Here is a 16,247-nt window from a genome sequence, read left to right on the forward strand (position 1 = left end):
CCAGGCAGTGTGGTATGTAAATGTCATGGGACTCGACAGAGCGAGAGGCTGTGTCTCTCTGTTCATTTGACAGGACATGACAGGTTGGGGAGGGGGGTTGCATTTCTCTGTTGTGTTGGTGTCAACATGAACACATTGGATTTGACATACCTGTTTGAGGCTGGTCTTAAAAAGCCCTTTAAGAAAGTCATGAAAAGTAAATACTAATTAAACAAATCCAATGATTGTTTTAGGTTATTAGTGATTCTTTCTTTTTTTTTTTTTTTTCTTGAACCATTTAATCCAGCTTCTGAATGGAATTGTAAATTGGTGGGGACCTGAGGACGTTAAATGAATTCTGCTTCCATTCCTCGTTTCCAAAATCCAATTGCCTTCATTTACAGTAAACCTTGGCAAATTGCAGCCAGGCTTCACATTACAAATAAATTCTCCACCTGAAGTACATCCTTTGGTGAAATCACGTCTTCCTGGTGTTTTTCTCAAAGGAAGCAGCAAAAAAAAGGGAAACTTCCTTTTGAGGTCCAAAGCAGCTGCCTTAGTTAGCGTTAGCGCTCCTGTGGCTCACCTCATGAGCTCTCTGTTGACTTTCAAAGACACACACACACACACACACACACACACACACACACACACAATCACATATACTATTCAGTAAGTGCTTGTTGTTGTCAAATCAGTAATATTATGTTTGTTCACGACAGCTAACACCTGACTGAAACATTTGAGTAACACTGATTTGTTAGCGTTCGCTAATAGCATGCTTGTGAGGCATCAGAGTGCATAACTTTAAGGTGGGTGACACAGACTTGGTGCTGATGGTAGTAATTTGCCTCTGTCAATTACTTCAAGTTCAGAAGTGTGTAGATACTTTTGTTCACATGGAATTCTTACTACTAGGACAGATTATGATCATTTTCACAATCATTTTAGAAGACAGCAATGAACGTTGGTGGTTAGTTGCCAACCGACCTTTAAAAATGTGTAATATATACATGTTGATTTATGCAGTGTTGAATTCTTCTACACTATATTTGGCAAAACGAGTTAAAATATTCGCCTAGCATTCTGACAATTTTGATCAACTTAACTTATCTTATGTTTTTCAGTGTCATGACACCCTTGTACCTCAGCAGGCTTTACAGAACTTGATGCTAGAATGCAGCATGATTAACTTCATTTACTTGTCTTAAAAGCAGATTGTAACAACAGATTAAATCTTTATCCCCCATTTAAGACCGTTCTAATGTTTTACAGTTGTTTATCATTGATAAATATAAAGTTTTTGTGCCAGTAAGCAATTACACCAAAGATATGTGGATATCAAACCTATTGTTCAGATTCTAATCCTCACACAGAGACACAAACAGGAAGTCTCCTAAATTCACAACCTGTGTTCACTAACAGTTCTGTCAATGGAGTTGACATTCAGCTGGAGCCTGAATAATCGTGCAGTGTGTGACCTTAAAAAGAGGAAGTTTGGAGAATTGCAGCATAAGGAGATGAAGGTGAATAAAGCTTTAAAGTGTAGCCGGGGCACAAGTGTATGTGCTAGCTATGGAAGCGACATGTGGCTTTTTTTTTTCTTTTTTTTTTTTTTTTCTTGGGTGCTTTTAGCACACCCCGTTTGTCAGAGGAAGGCATCATCTTTTATCGGCACATTTCATGTTTCCCAGAGGACTCTGTGAAGCGGGTGATATTATTGAGGAGCGCTGAGCCTTATTAAATTCCCAAGCATATTACCAGTACCCCTCTCTCCCATACACACTCGCATGTATCCCTCTCTCTCTTTGCTCGCTGATTATGCTTCTCCTTCTCTTAATTTGGCACCAGTCTCTACTGTAATTCGACAACCCCCCCCCCCCCCTCCGATTCTGCTCTCAAGAGGAAACAAAGGAAGTAAATACATATTACTTTTATTTAAAGACACTCTTCAGGTATTAACAAAGCCTGCCCTTATAGCTCCAGAACCTCACATGACTCATGAAGTCACTCATTGTGCTTCAACAATGAGTGACTTTGTATATTTATGCTGCGGGCTCATCTTTTCTGACTTTTTTTCCTTTTAGGATTCTTTGATCAGAGTTAATCTTTTTTTACCAGGAAGCTGAAATTCAGTTTCCCTTATTAAGAGTTCATAAAATGCACTTTTTTTTTTTTTTTTTTTAATGTTGGATTGTTAATAGAAAGTAATAATTCTAAAGTACCATAAATTTAGTATCACTTTACAAGAAGTGTAACTTCTGTCTTTAAGGTTTTCTTGGCAACAGCTTTAATAAGGGCTCAAAATGCAGACTTACTTCAGGTCTCCTACATTGACAGGAGAACACAGGAGGAGGTGCTCCCAAGTGCGATAATGAGGGTAAAGTGAGTAAGGATCTACATCAGCCTGGCACACAGCTGAAACTTCCTGAGCTCTTCATTCCTATATAATAGTATTTGAGCAGGCCAAGGAAATGCCTGCGACCATACAACAAGCAAATTTATCAAGCATGCCTTTTGCAGACCTTTTTTTTTCATGATGCTGGCATAGACAGCAATACTTTGCTCCCTTGCTGCAAAGGAAACATATTTACATATGACCTTGCATGCAGCAATTGGCGGACCAGGAAGATATTCATTTTGCTGGAATGATTTATTTTTTTTTTTAGCTGGGATGTGACAGCAGAATGTGAACATGAAAATGCATTAAAAAAAAACCAACATTCGAGTAAACACGGGTCGGGGTATTCATGAGGATTAGCCATAATGTGTTTACTAGCTAGGCTGTTGACTGTACTGTATATTATGTCAGAGGACTGTACAGTATATGTGGACTGATATCTATTCAAATGTACATATGTGTTTCTCATTACACACATATTATAAGAAAACTAATAATTAAGCCTCACTTGGGAGCAATTGGTGTTTCAAGTAAGTGCAGACAAGAAAGACGACAATCCATTACCATCTATAAGTCAGAGCTGAATGCAGAGCGGGCATACAAAAGCACTATCTACGAACCATGACACGACACAGCATTCCTCATTTAAAGTCTACATCCATTCAGGGAGAATACACAGGCTTTAGGAACTTCATCATTCTGACACCAGAGTCTGTGTGTATGCGTGTGTGTGTGCTAGGCGGGGCTGTCGAGACTGCTTGATGCTATGAAAATTTGATGCAGAAAATATCCTGTCGGCGCTGCATTTTTAATGGCGACCACGCAGATGCAGGAATTATCATCAGAACGCTCCCTCTGGCCCTCTGTACCACATCATGCGGAGCATCCAATCGATTATGCAGCTTCAGGACAGGCTTGTCTGGATCTGCTTCAAGTATTTCAATCATTTGTGGAGAATTTGTCTCTTTAAAACACTGTCTCTGACCACTGGCAGCACATGGGACTGGCAGCAGAGTCCACAAACACTGCCGCGGTCGGATTGTTGCCGTCTAGTGTGTATCTTTCTGTTCTCTAGCTGGTTATAGGAAAATGAGTCTGGCCTTCAGGGCTTTATTGCCCTAATCTGCAGTCCGGTCAGTACTTCGCCCAGTGGTGATTGATATTTGGAGACATGGGACAAAAACAGTTTGAGTTCTGACGCTCATGAAAGACCCATCAGCTCTGTCGTCGATCAATGTGAATAAATATTTCCCACAACCCAGAAGCATTAGAATCAAGGGTGAAAAAAAAGACAGACAGAAGAAAGAAGAAAAAAAATCAATTGGTCGAGCTTTGCTAAAAAGTGGATGGGGTAGAGATTGTGTAGAAGGAGCAAGCAGAGGGAAGGAAAATAGGCCTGTCAAGCTGTGTGAGTAATGAAGCATGTTTTCTGTGTTTCAAAGGTAGGGGCGGGGGGGGGGGGGAACACAGTGAAGTTATGTTACCTACCTGATGTCATTTAATGTCACATAGTATGAAAAAAAAAAAATGACACAAAGGTTACTATGAGGTTTTTCTACACCTCAAGCAGTGACTTATAATTCTCGTGTGTCTTTATTTCTAAATCAGCATCAGCCCAGAATGAAGACAGTAGTTCCCACAATTGTGTCTCAGTGTGGGCTTAGTATGGTTAGTTACAAATTTGGGCTACTTTGAATGAAAACTTTTAAATTATTCACAGAAAGTATTTCCCAAGCCCACAACCAAACAACCCTGCGTTAGCCACTTAGCTGAGCGGCAGTTAAGATGGATGCTTAAGACTCTGTCATTAATGCACAACTAAAGTTCTACTGTGACCCATTTAAACACCAGTATATGCAATGCTACTTTAAAGGAACAATGCATTTGTCTTAAATGGGTTTGCAATATTTATGATACTCCGTATCAGAGATAGTAGCCAGAACCTGCCCACTGTGAAAAGGTTCTAAAAAAAAAAAAACACTAATAAAATGACTTTGAAATACTTTATTGTTTTAGGAAGGTTTTATTATTATTATTATTTTTTTTAATATAAATAATGAGTAATCAATTCACAATCAAGTCTTGTTCTGGAAGGTGATGAGTGCTGGCAGGAATGATCTCATGTACCTATATGTCTTGAAGCATGAAGAAGCCTCTGACTGAACACACCGTTTCCTCACTGTGTTGTGTAGAGGATATGCAGAATTGTCTGCTAATTTTGAACTTGCACAGTTAATACCAGTTAATCAACCAGTTATTATAAGTTAGCATGTTCTCAATAAACTAACAGTTACTTAAAAGTGGGACATGGTAGAAATTTTTTGTCCATTTAGAACAAGGTTTGGTCACATCATGTATAGAGGCAAAAATCTAAAATACCAACTGGGACCTGATGGAAATGAGTGAAGAGGATAGAAAAGACCAAACTAAAACGCTCCATTTTACCAAAGTTGACTTTGAAGAGATAAAAGTTTAACTGAAACTGAGTGGCAGCATATTTTGTCTTTTTTACCTTCTTTTTGTGGCCGCACACTCCATGCAGCTGAAAATTGAGTCCAGTTTTGACTCCAATGATAGTGTTTCTGTTCCATTTCCACCAGTTTTCACTCTACTTAAGAGGAGCTGAGTTTCCATATTCCCCAGTTACTGCCCACCTGCCCAAACTTCACCCACCCACGATATGAATCTCTTGCTCCCCTTCTATCTCCCTCGCTATTCTCGTTTTTCTTTTTTTTTTTTTTTTTTGATAGGGGATCCATTTGGTTTAAATTGACTCATTTTGTCAGTGGGAATCAGCGTTGGGAAACTGAAGAGGGAGAAACGGGCAAGGCTGCTGCTGCTGCTGTTGCTTTGATCCCTCCGACAGGCAGCGTGAAAAGTGCATTTCATAAAGGATGTTCGTCTGTGATGAGCCTGCCAGAGTGACAAATTGGGCCCCTGGTGCTTTAAATAATACACTGTGCATGGCTACAACCATGTTGCTGTATTTCTATACTCTTAAACTGACCTGTTAAGATGGGGGCATGCATTCTGGGTTTTAAAGACTCGCTTAGACTTGAATCCAGAGGTTGTTTCACTCCCAACTCTCTCCTTCGCCTGTTCATTCCATTTGTTGTATGCAGATGTTAATAGGAAGCTTTGCTTTCAAGTGTCCAGTTGTAGTCAGATATGGACTTGGAGCTTCATGGATGGGGATCTACTTTGGGTGATGATTGAGAGGAGCCTTAGAGTCTCCCTGCAGTGGTTCTTGCACAAGAATCAAGTGATGATGAAAGTTTAAGATGTGGTACACCACTATTATTGACATACCCTTTTGCTGGTGAAGCAAAGACGAAAAGATGGTGAATATGTACAGACTTTTTGTCCATTTCTTCTGAATAGTCCAACCCAATATGCAAATCCAAAGGAACGTACATAGTGTACAGGCAGCTTGTGTATTCATGCATACTAACACAATATAAAACAAAAAAACAGGAAGGCACTATTATACTATTTTAGTGATATACCTTATTTTACACCTAAAAAGCAATGCTAAAACTGACTTGTCACCATTTAAGAAGCCCTTGCAAACAAAAACACAATATCTATATGGCTTTCATTGATTTAGTTTAGTTTTAGTTTCAACCAATCACATCAGTGTATTGGTCTGCAAGTTATTAAAATCAAACTCTTAATCCCAATGTCTCTCCATTTGGCCCTGCCTATCCATTTTTCAGACATGGTGGTCCTTTTCTATTAAGAATTGCTGCTAAATTCTGGGTAGGGCTAAGGGAATGACCTCACTCCTGCAAAACCTTCAGCAGTCATCACTGTTAATACAAATCCGGCAAAGTTGGCGGTAAACAACAAGAAATATAGAGAAGTGGGTTAAAGGTGGCAATACCATTCATTCATAAGACACAGGCTTTGTAAGCCTTTTTTATTGCAAATGTTCATGCGCAGATGGTTGTTCTTACACCATGCACCAGATGTCCCCACCAATCTCATGCACACGTCCTCTTCTCTCTTAGGGGGGGCGTTCAATAACGGCAGAATTGTCCGAGAAAATCTGAAGGTGGCACGAACCACGGATGAGTGTTGAGTCACAAGAGAGTAAATGAAAACACATGGCTGCGTAGTGTCTCTCCACAGCAGCAAATCCAATATATACTGTTCTAGAATGGAACAAACTGTGGTCCATCTGTGAGATAGTGTATAATCCAGGACACCTTGGCGTTATCAGGCTGTATCACTTTGAGCTTCTACTTTAGCAAGAGTGGCTGGAGAGTGTTTAAGGCATTCGACTCGAGGTGAGCTGCAAAACCTCTTCTGTACAATAAGGACAAAAAATATATATTTTCTCTCCACTGTTTGAGCAAGCTTAGCGCATGTGACTGATATGCAAATCGGGCTAATTGAAAATCCCACACCAGTCGTCTACCAAAGTATAAGATGAGGCCTTAATGCTGTCATTGAAGCCTTTGCTTTCATTCTTGGAACACTCAAACACCGCGGGAGGTTTTACACAGCTAAGGCACCCTGGACAGACTCAATGATACATTAAAGAGGTGCTAGAGAACCTATTTGCTGACTGGCACATCCTTTTAGCACTTTCATCAGGAGCTGCACTGTGCTCAACCCGTTTGATGTAGTTTGTGTTTTTAACCCTCCCTGTTGGTGTTCTACTGGTCCTGAAGAGAAAAAATCTCTAAAGTCTTTCTGATTGCCTCTTTGGTTTTCCAGATCATCACAGTTGACAAAAACTTTTGATAAATGCAGCTTTGGCCATTTGCCCTAAGTGAAGAATCAAATCCTTCCCTTCTCTACTTTTTTTTTTTGTCTATCCGTTATGGAATTTCAGATGCATCTTTCAATTAGATAATACAAGTTTTCAATTAGTATTTTAAAGGGGTTGTAAATATGCCATTAGAGCCTTGTGCAAAGCATTCACGACTATACATTAAAGATGGACCTTCAAAAATGTTGTTCAGCCATTTTTTCCCTTAAAGTTTTTTTTGTTAAAGTAGTCTGTTGCTTTCAGAACCTGCTGAGACACAGGAAACTAATCCCTCTGGGAAACACACGGCTCCAGATAATTTGCCTTTTCTGCCCCAGAAAAGGCAAATTATCTGGCCAGAAAGCATGAAACTCTCTTTGCCTGTTTATAAGCTTACATGCTGAAAAACTGAAAGCCTGTCGCTTTGGGTCAACATAATTACCCCCAGCACATTTACACCACTACCTTTCCATTAAGGTTGTGATTCACCATGCCCAGCTCACCCAGTCCTCGAATGCACTGGCAGCTGTGAGCTAATTCCCACACTAAGGATGACTACAATGGTGGATACTGGGTGTCATTTGGCTTACTCCACAAGCTAACTAGCCAAATCACCGCAAGCCTTGACGTGAGACAAATGATCTTTGAAAGATGCATTCTTTCTCTTCTGAGGTCAACATTATAAAAGCACATAAAAGAATTATGCAATGTGTACACACCGCTTGTGATATGTAGGTCATACTAAATCTGTCTGGCAAGCAGGACATATAATGAAATTCTGATGCAAATTTGCAGCTAATAGAGCCTTAGCCAAGTGGTATAGTGTACTTTCTCATAATGAATATGGGGCTAAGGGCTCAGCATTTGCTATACATGAATTATGTTCTGTACATTTTTCATGTCTGAAAAGCAAAGATGAAATAAAAAAAAATCTTCCAAAGCACCGCTTGTTTTTTTTTTTGTTTTTGTTTTTTTTTTTACAGTTTTTGCAATGACCCCCACATTTGGAACTGCACTTCTCTTCCATTTCTCACCACTTTCTCCACGCAGACCCACAGCATGACCATGATTCAGATGTTTTCTCTAAGTCATACAATCAGTGAAAGGCACTTTTTTTCACTATTTTTTCTTTATTTTAGGGAGAATTTAATTGAAATTGTATTTGGACAAATAACCATTTCATGGTGTAAAACAGGCTATTGTGTGAGTGTGCCTGGGAGTGTGCGATAAGAGTAACAGTGGAGGAGAAGCAATGACACTTCTTTTCTAAAGACTGGAGAAAGAAGAAGGAGACGGCGTGTGTGTGTGTGTGTGTGTGTGAAAAAGAGAGAGTGTGAGTGAGGAAAGGAAACAGAGAATAAACATTTAAAAAAAAAAGAGTAAACAATAAAACATACATTCAAAAAAATGAAAAAAAAAAAAACAACCGATTTTGCCCTTTGCTCACACTCTCACAGTAACATAGCAAGCCCTACCATTTTCCACACACTCGCTACTCCTCCATGTGTATTCTGTGTCTGTCCTAGCAGTTAATGCTGTTCGCTTGTCTTCTTGTCTGTGGTCGGGAATGCCAAACATCGACACACATGCTTCGTGTTTTATGCGAGGTTTCGGCAAGTAGGCAGTGCGCATGTGTTTTAAGTGTGTGTGCGAGATTTGGGGTTGGGGGGGGTTGTTGACTGGGAACGCCATATTTTTTTATCGGTTGCTAGCAGTGTTGCATGTGTGCACCATGGCAGAGCGGCTAATTCTAATCCTTACAGCGCTTGCAGACTTTAAGCTCAGAGCACCATGCTGGAGAAAAAAAACAAAAAACAAAAAACACACACACATAACACACACATTCTGTGCATTAATTGGGTGTTTTTCAAGCATAAATGAATTACATATACAAATATGTGAGCTGTGGCTTGTAAAGGTGATTATAGGTGTAATGCTCCAGCGATAATATGAAAGTTTGACAAGAAAATCCTTTTGTTTTAAAATGCTTTGGTTTGCTGCACATAAGCTACTATTTTTTCCCCCCCCTTTTTTTTTTCCTTTCTTTTTAGTTAGGTATTGTTTCAGGAGTTTGTGTGTGTGTGTGTGTATTGCAGAAAGCCAGCACCATCACTCTTATTAGGAGGGTAGATGAGTCACTATGCTCCTCTCCACATCATCCTGCTGTTGTTCCTATTATATACGAGGTTGAGTCAGATGTGTTCTCAGAACTCGGGTCTGCAGTGTGTATACGCTCATGCATGTATGCTCGCATGCTAGAAAAGCAGAATGCCTCCTTTATTTATTTGTTTACTTATTCTTTTTTTGTTTTTTTCTGGCAAACACCACGGCAGCCCTCTAATACAAGAGGCTCCGTCTGCACATGAGCGGTGTGTCGACAACAATGCGCATGCAAGATGAATGAGCATGGAGCGTGACATGCAGGGACGTTTTATTTATGGGGCTTTGACTGCTGATTGTTGAAATGGGCAGGGAGAGGCAGAGACCCAGAGCGAAAGGACACGAGCGGAGGGTTGGGAGAGTGCAAGCTGCATTTGATAATTGGCTGAGAGATCGTCACCAGAATGAAATTATGCTAGTTAATCTCCCTTCAATTAATTACCTCAGGAGCAGGCTGCGGTACATTTATTATTCCAGAAAGAGAATTGACCCCACTGAAAGAGGAAAAACCAGCCATATCAGTCCCATAATGCCTACTTGCAGTGTTATTGTGATGCTTTTTACCATACAGGCTGCAGGGAGCAGCTAAAAGACAAACTGCACACCTGAATATAGCCCAGAAACTACAATAAGGACTAAATAGCCTCATGTGTGTTTATCTTTTTTTTTATTCTTTTTCTTTTTTTTTTTTTTTTAGCTCCACACAGAGGTGCAGGCATCTTTGAAAGTGAGGCAAAAGAAGGTGACAGCTCATTACAGAACTCGATCAGGGGCTCTGTGTCTTTCTCCTCGCTCTCCTAGCTTTTTCCTGCATGCCCGTCGTGCACCTCTTCAGGCATGGAGGGGGTTCCAGATTATTCCCTTAGTTGCCATTGCCAGGTAGTAAATACTTCAAGAAGCTCAAGAGTTAGGGAATAGATCAGCAACTGCCGCATTCAAGAACATTTCTCCAGCCGGCCTATGAGAACGACTCATGAAGCGATGGTTAACTTGATGTAAAACTGTTGACTATATATGGTTTTACTGCAAGTACAGCAATTAGGACCAACGTAAAAATCGGTTATTTTATGCTCCTTTGATCCAAACGACCTCCTGCTTGTGAGATTTGAGCCGGGTAAACAGAGGTTAGATGTCTGAGGTGTAGATTTAACTTCATTGCCACTGAGAAAACATCCACTGCCAACAATTAATGCTTTTCATAGCAGGACGCGCCATGACTTGTACTTTCAAAGGTCATTGCTCCCCAGGACTTGCCTTTTGTTCTCGTCACCATCCGTCCTCCAGAGCATCTATTCCATCCTTCCCTAATTGTCTAGCAAACATCTCAGCAAGAGAAAGACAAATATCACTTTTTCCTGTGGATATTGTTCTGTCTGAACTCGCCGTCACTGCGTTAATAATTCAGCACCTCGTCTTTTTCTTGATGCTCCTTTCTCTCAGGAACAACTCCTCCCTCACCTTGTTTTCTCCTCTCAGGCAGTTCTCCATTTTCTTCTATTTATCTCTCTCTCTCTCTCTGTGTCTGTTCACTTCCACTTATTCCCCCCTGCCACCTTTAGTCATATTCAGCAATGCAGAGTATATCTGCACGCCTGTCTGTCTTTGATGCTCCGGACCTCTTAGCTCTAAGGCGTTACCACAGGGGCCCACGGAAAGTGAGACAGCGAAGCACACAGAGTTGGGCTCATATGTCGCAATTGGTCGGCGAGTTTCACCTAATTAAACGGGACCCTATTATGGCACTGAATGAATAGAGAGGAAAAAATATGGTTTCTTTTTCAATTCTTTTTCCAGTTGAAGTTTCAGCCTCTTTTTATAGTATCATATATCATTTGCCTTTGGTTTTCCTTACGAAAACTCAAGAATTTTTTAAACCCCGCCACCATTTAAGTGAATATTTCATATTTCAGCCGTTTCTTCTCTTAAAAATCAGTTCAAAACCATAGACTGTATATAAAGAGATGGAGGGAGCCTCCGTGACGTCACCCATAGGTTTCTGAAGAGCTGAATTGAAGCTCGGTGGGCGGTTCCTACCATCGCCATCTTGGCAGAGGCATGCATGTCATCTCGCCCAGAAAATACAAATATGGGCAAAGAAGTGGAGCTGAAAGGGGGCTGTGAGCGTCATGGTGGATGGTTGACATCAAGCGAACTCCGACTTGCCTGTAGCTAGGAGCTAACCGAGCTAACCCAGAGCTAACCTGAGCAAACCAGCTAACGGAAGTAAGCAGGCTAAAGCTACGTCACGTTGTTAAACGGCTAAAAACCGCAGTTGTTCTACGTTTTTCTTACTTGAAGCGGGAGATTGGTACCTGTCAATCAAAAGGTCACGCCCCTAAATATGACGGATTTCAAGATTAAATTACTTTTGAACTCCCCCCCACAGTTGTCATGAAGGTAAACCTGAACTATTAAACTGAAAATGGATTTTCGAACCAGGCTGTAAACATGTTTATTTCTGCCATGAAGTTGGCCTTTTTAACATGGGAGTCTATGTGGATTCGCTCTGTTTTGCAGCCAGCACCTAGTGGATGAAGGGGGTACTGCAGTTTTTTGCACCGCCGCAAAGGCTTCCCTTTTTTTTTTTTTTTCTCTCATAACTTTAATTTTTTTAGTGAACATAGTTACATCATACATTATAATCATGCCCCATTTGACATTACTTATGTAACAAAATGAAACATAAATATCAGGGGTATGAAAAATCTGATATTAAAGCAAGAAAAAAGTACAACAATAACACATATAATCAAAACAACCAAACACACGCATACACACACTAACAAACATAAAAAAAAAATTAAAAAAAGAAAGAAAAAAAAATTTAAGAAACCCTGAGAGGATTGTTTTGATATTCATATTCGGTAAAACAAAAACAAAAAAAAAAAAAAATAGACCCTGGATAATTTTACATGTAAACCATATCAGCAGTACATACCAACTTGGCTTCACTTTTAATCACCAGAGGTTGCCGCTTGTTCATCGCCCATAAATGCTTGTCAGTGGGTTTGACCAAGGCTGCAAGACAATCAAAGGCCCATTTCCAAAGCACACTTACTGCACCCACAGAACCCTCTCACACTTCTTTCCCTAAAAAAAAAACGTATCTTGATCGAGAAGTTACTCCGTTTTGCTTTCAAATTGAAATCATGCGGCATCTTCGTGGGTGTAAATAGAATTTGGAGGTTTAAGCGTTCCTTTTCAGGCTTCCTAATATAGGGAATGAGATAGAAGCATATTAGATTAAGTTAGTAGAGTGGTGAGTGGCGCCTAACATCTGGCTGCACAGCGGACCTCATTGTGCAAGAGCTAATTTGAAGCTTTAAACAGGCTAAATAAAGCTCCTTGGATTGATTGGTTAATGTGTGCATGTCTGGAAGCACATGTTATTGGGATTTATTTACAGCACAGTGCATTTTCTGTTATCAGTGTTGTGCTTGCCATCACACTCTTGCACCTTGTTGCTTTCCCGTCCGTACATATTTTCCTCTCTCCCCTCCTGTCTTTGCTAATGTCCTCAATTCTTCCTCCTCTCCTCTTCGCTACTGTCTTTTTGGCAGTGTGTTTGGCCTGTGACGGCCCAGAGGCAGCCATGCCGTCTTCTTCATTCAGTCTGCTGTTTTTATTTTTTCCTCCTATGCCCTGACCCTGCTATACTCAGTGCACACAGTGTCCCTTCCATCTCCATCTCCTTTATTCTCTTCCTGTCAGTCCCTTCCTTTTCATATTCCCCTTCCTATTTCCGCCATGACCCCTATCTCCTGTCCAGCCAAGTGCAATGTCCATCAGAGACACACCGTTGACGCACAAGTAGAAATGCGCATGCTGGCACATCATTTCTTCCGTCCATCCATCCGTTCTTCAGCTTTTTTGGGTTGAATTTGTGGGATGGAAATTAGAATGGTCACGGAGCTTCGGGCTGCAAGTCAGTGGCTCAAAAATGAGACTGCCGGTGATGTAGATTAAATGCAGACAGGCAGGCAAACTTGCTGATGTGTCACAGTGAAAACATGCAATACAGTACTATGACACATGCCGACACAATGAACTGTAATCGTCTAGAAATGTTCACACAACAGACATCAGTGTGTTTATGCCTCAGAGCAATGACAGCCCCTACTCTTCTCTTTTTTTTTTTTTTTTTCCCATACCACTGAAACATCTTAGCATTTGCTAAAGACACCACAACAAATTGCTACTGTTTCCCAGCAGAGGAGGGTTTTGTTGTTCTTGTTTTTCTTCTTTCCCAAGTATCCAGAGTGTAAGCTAGTCAGCTGAAAGGGTGGCTGACTAAAGCCGTCTAAGAAAAGCCGCAGCTCAACCATTGCTGCAACTGGCCCACTTTCAGCCTGCTTTTTTTTCACACAAATAAGGAAAAGTCATCTTTGCAGACTTTTCAAAATCTTTAAATGCTCACAGTATGGGGTCTAATATCTCAAAGCTCTGCTGCACAGTGGCATCTCAGTGTAATTATCATTGCAGAAGTGCACCACATCTTTGCACAAGCTGCAGCTCTTCTGTTCTGCCTGTCACCCCTTTAACTCAAATGTCAATCATTCCTTGGTTCACCATCACCACTCCTTCCCTAATCTCTCAGTGGGCTTTTTTATGAGTAAATCTAAGAGGGCTATTAGTTGCCTTTATAGACAGACCTTCCCTCCTCTTGGATAAAAGCAGTGATTTTTCTTTTTTTGTTTGTTTTTTGTGACACCCTTGCTATCCCCTCTGTGTTAAAGCTTTGAACCTGCAAATAACAAGTCCTGAGCCCTGGGGACAAAACCTGGGCCAGAGAGTCTGCTTTGTTTGGCTCTCAGCGTAGTAGTAGGGCCTTTTTCAATGTGGCAGAATGACCCAGTTGTATTGTGCTGTGTTGTGGTTGGTAGTGTGGGCTTGCAGGATGTTTGTGCATATGTAACAAAAGTCAGCTCCTTGTGCTGTGCATTCTCTGAGGGCTGTTCTTTGAAGATATTTTCTATGTCCTGATTTCTGAACTGGGTCTGGAAAGGGCCTATGGATATGTATGGAAACCAAGTTGCATGTCCTCTCCTAATAAGAGTTAATAACAGTCTAGTGTTTTTTACTGTGCTGCCTTACATCATAAGATGTAAAGAAAGTTTGAATTAAGATTGCCAGAAGGACTTTCAAAGAGTCGTTTTCTTTTGCTTTTGGTTAAGGGTGTAAAAATTAAAGATATGACAAGAGCTGGGCTTTGAAAGCATGGTAAAGCTTAAGCCAAAAGCTGAAGGACAGGTGGATTTAAAAGCAGATGGCTGGACCTTAAAAAGGAGGGGACATTTTTAGAGACAAGAGGGGAGGAAAGAAAAAATAAAAGCCATTTCTGGTTTGGAATCACAAGCTAATTCATTAGCTCTGTGGGAAATGTCCTCAGTCTCAGCAAGCCTGCAGAGTCAGTGGAATGTGGCTGAAAAATCGTCTTCCTTTCGGCATGCACAACACACAGAGAGCACGCTAACTACCTCTGCATCGCACTGTGCAGGGCAGCAGAGACGAGATGCCCGTGGATGGCTGTTTACCCGTGAGAGCTGAGGGGAAGCAAGACACAAGCAAGCTGTTTTCTCAGCTGTATTTGTTTTTTGTTTGTTTTGTTTTAACAACTTTGTCTTAATATGGTCGAGGTGAAGAGCCAATTAGAAGAGCATTCAGGAGCAAGGCACGGAGACCTCTAGAGGGACACGGTGCTTTGTGGGTTGCCTGATGGCTTAATCAGTGGTGTAAATTATGGAGTTAGTCTGTACCTGTCCTATCCGCTTGGTTCATCATTCTGAGGCTTAGGAAAGGGGAGGGTTGTCATTTGCATCCCATCAGCTGTCATGTTTGAATGTGATTTCAGTTACCAGTGTTGCCAAGTCCTCAGTAAGCAAAGTAGCTTTTGACTGCCCTGATAGTCTCTAGAAGTTGCCAAATGACATCATCTGCTAATCTGTATGTTCAAACTGGTATATGTATTTGTAATAGACAATGCCCTGTAGAAGAAGAATGTCGATTGGATTGGCAAATTCAAACCCTAACTAAACCTTTTCAGTTCATTTTCAACAAGTGTACTTTGGTTTTAACTCATTGGCTGCCGAGCATTTTTGGAGCGGAGAACTCCTAGCGTTTTGGAGCATTTTGGCTCGTCTTTCGGAACCGTGGAATGTGGCGTTACGATTTAGCCAATGGATGTGGTGGGGAATTTTCAGTGTGCACACTCAAAGCACCTCCAAAATGGGCCCCCCCAAGCGTGTACCCAACATGTTGTGAAAGCACTCAGGGGATGCATTGTGGAGGTGTTTTGACGCCCGCCTGGCCAAATGAACTTTCCATATACAGAAAGCCCAAAAGACGTCTTTGGCAGCCAATGAGGTAATGAGGAGTCTACAACAAATTACAGTGCTTCGAACTTTTTTAAAAGATTTTGTTCACTCTTCATCAGTTGACATTAACTTGTGACAATGGGCCAAGGCGGGATCAGCCAGTTTCAGCTTTGTGCATTTCATTTTCAGTCTGGTCATGGCGCAGAGATGATTATGTCCTGCTCTGGCTGTAACGGGGAGGTGGGACTGATGCAGTGTGGGAAGTGATTTTGGATACAGAAGGGCCATGCATAGCACTACTGCTCATTGAAAATAAATGAAAGATATGTACTTTCACATCAGTCTCCAAAAGTCTCAAACAACACTAGAAAAATCTAGAAACCTGTTGCTAGCTGCTTTTTTTAGTGGCAAAAAAGTCACTCGAGGGGTCTGAAAACTCGCTAAATATAGCGATAAAGTCACCAATTTGGCAACACTTGCAGTTACACCACTTAATTTTGCTTCATTTTCATCCCATTTGAAAGTAATCAGACAGATGGTTTTTCGGATTTGCCGAAACCTAAAAAATAATGAGAGACACTGGCAACTGTTACAGTAAACTTAGTCATTTTTGACATGAAAACTGAGTCCAGTTGAA

General features: G+C 40.9%; 1 protein-coding gene across 1 annotated transcript in view; it reads left to right on the top strand.

The window, feature by feature from the left end:
• pcdh7b (protocadherin 7b) overlaps positions 1-16,247 on the top strand; it is a gene marked incomplete at both ends in the record, with an annotated part of 107,428 nt that overhangs the window by 89,186 nt on the left and 1,995 nt on the right.

This window comes from Telmatherina bonti (assembly GCF_933228915.1).
Source record: "Telmatherina bonti genome assembly, chromosome: 18".
Taxonomy (NCBI): domain Eukaryota; kingdom Metazoa; phylum Chordata; class Actinopteri; order Atheriniformes; family Telmatherinidae; genus Telmatherina; species Telmatherina bonti.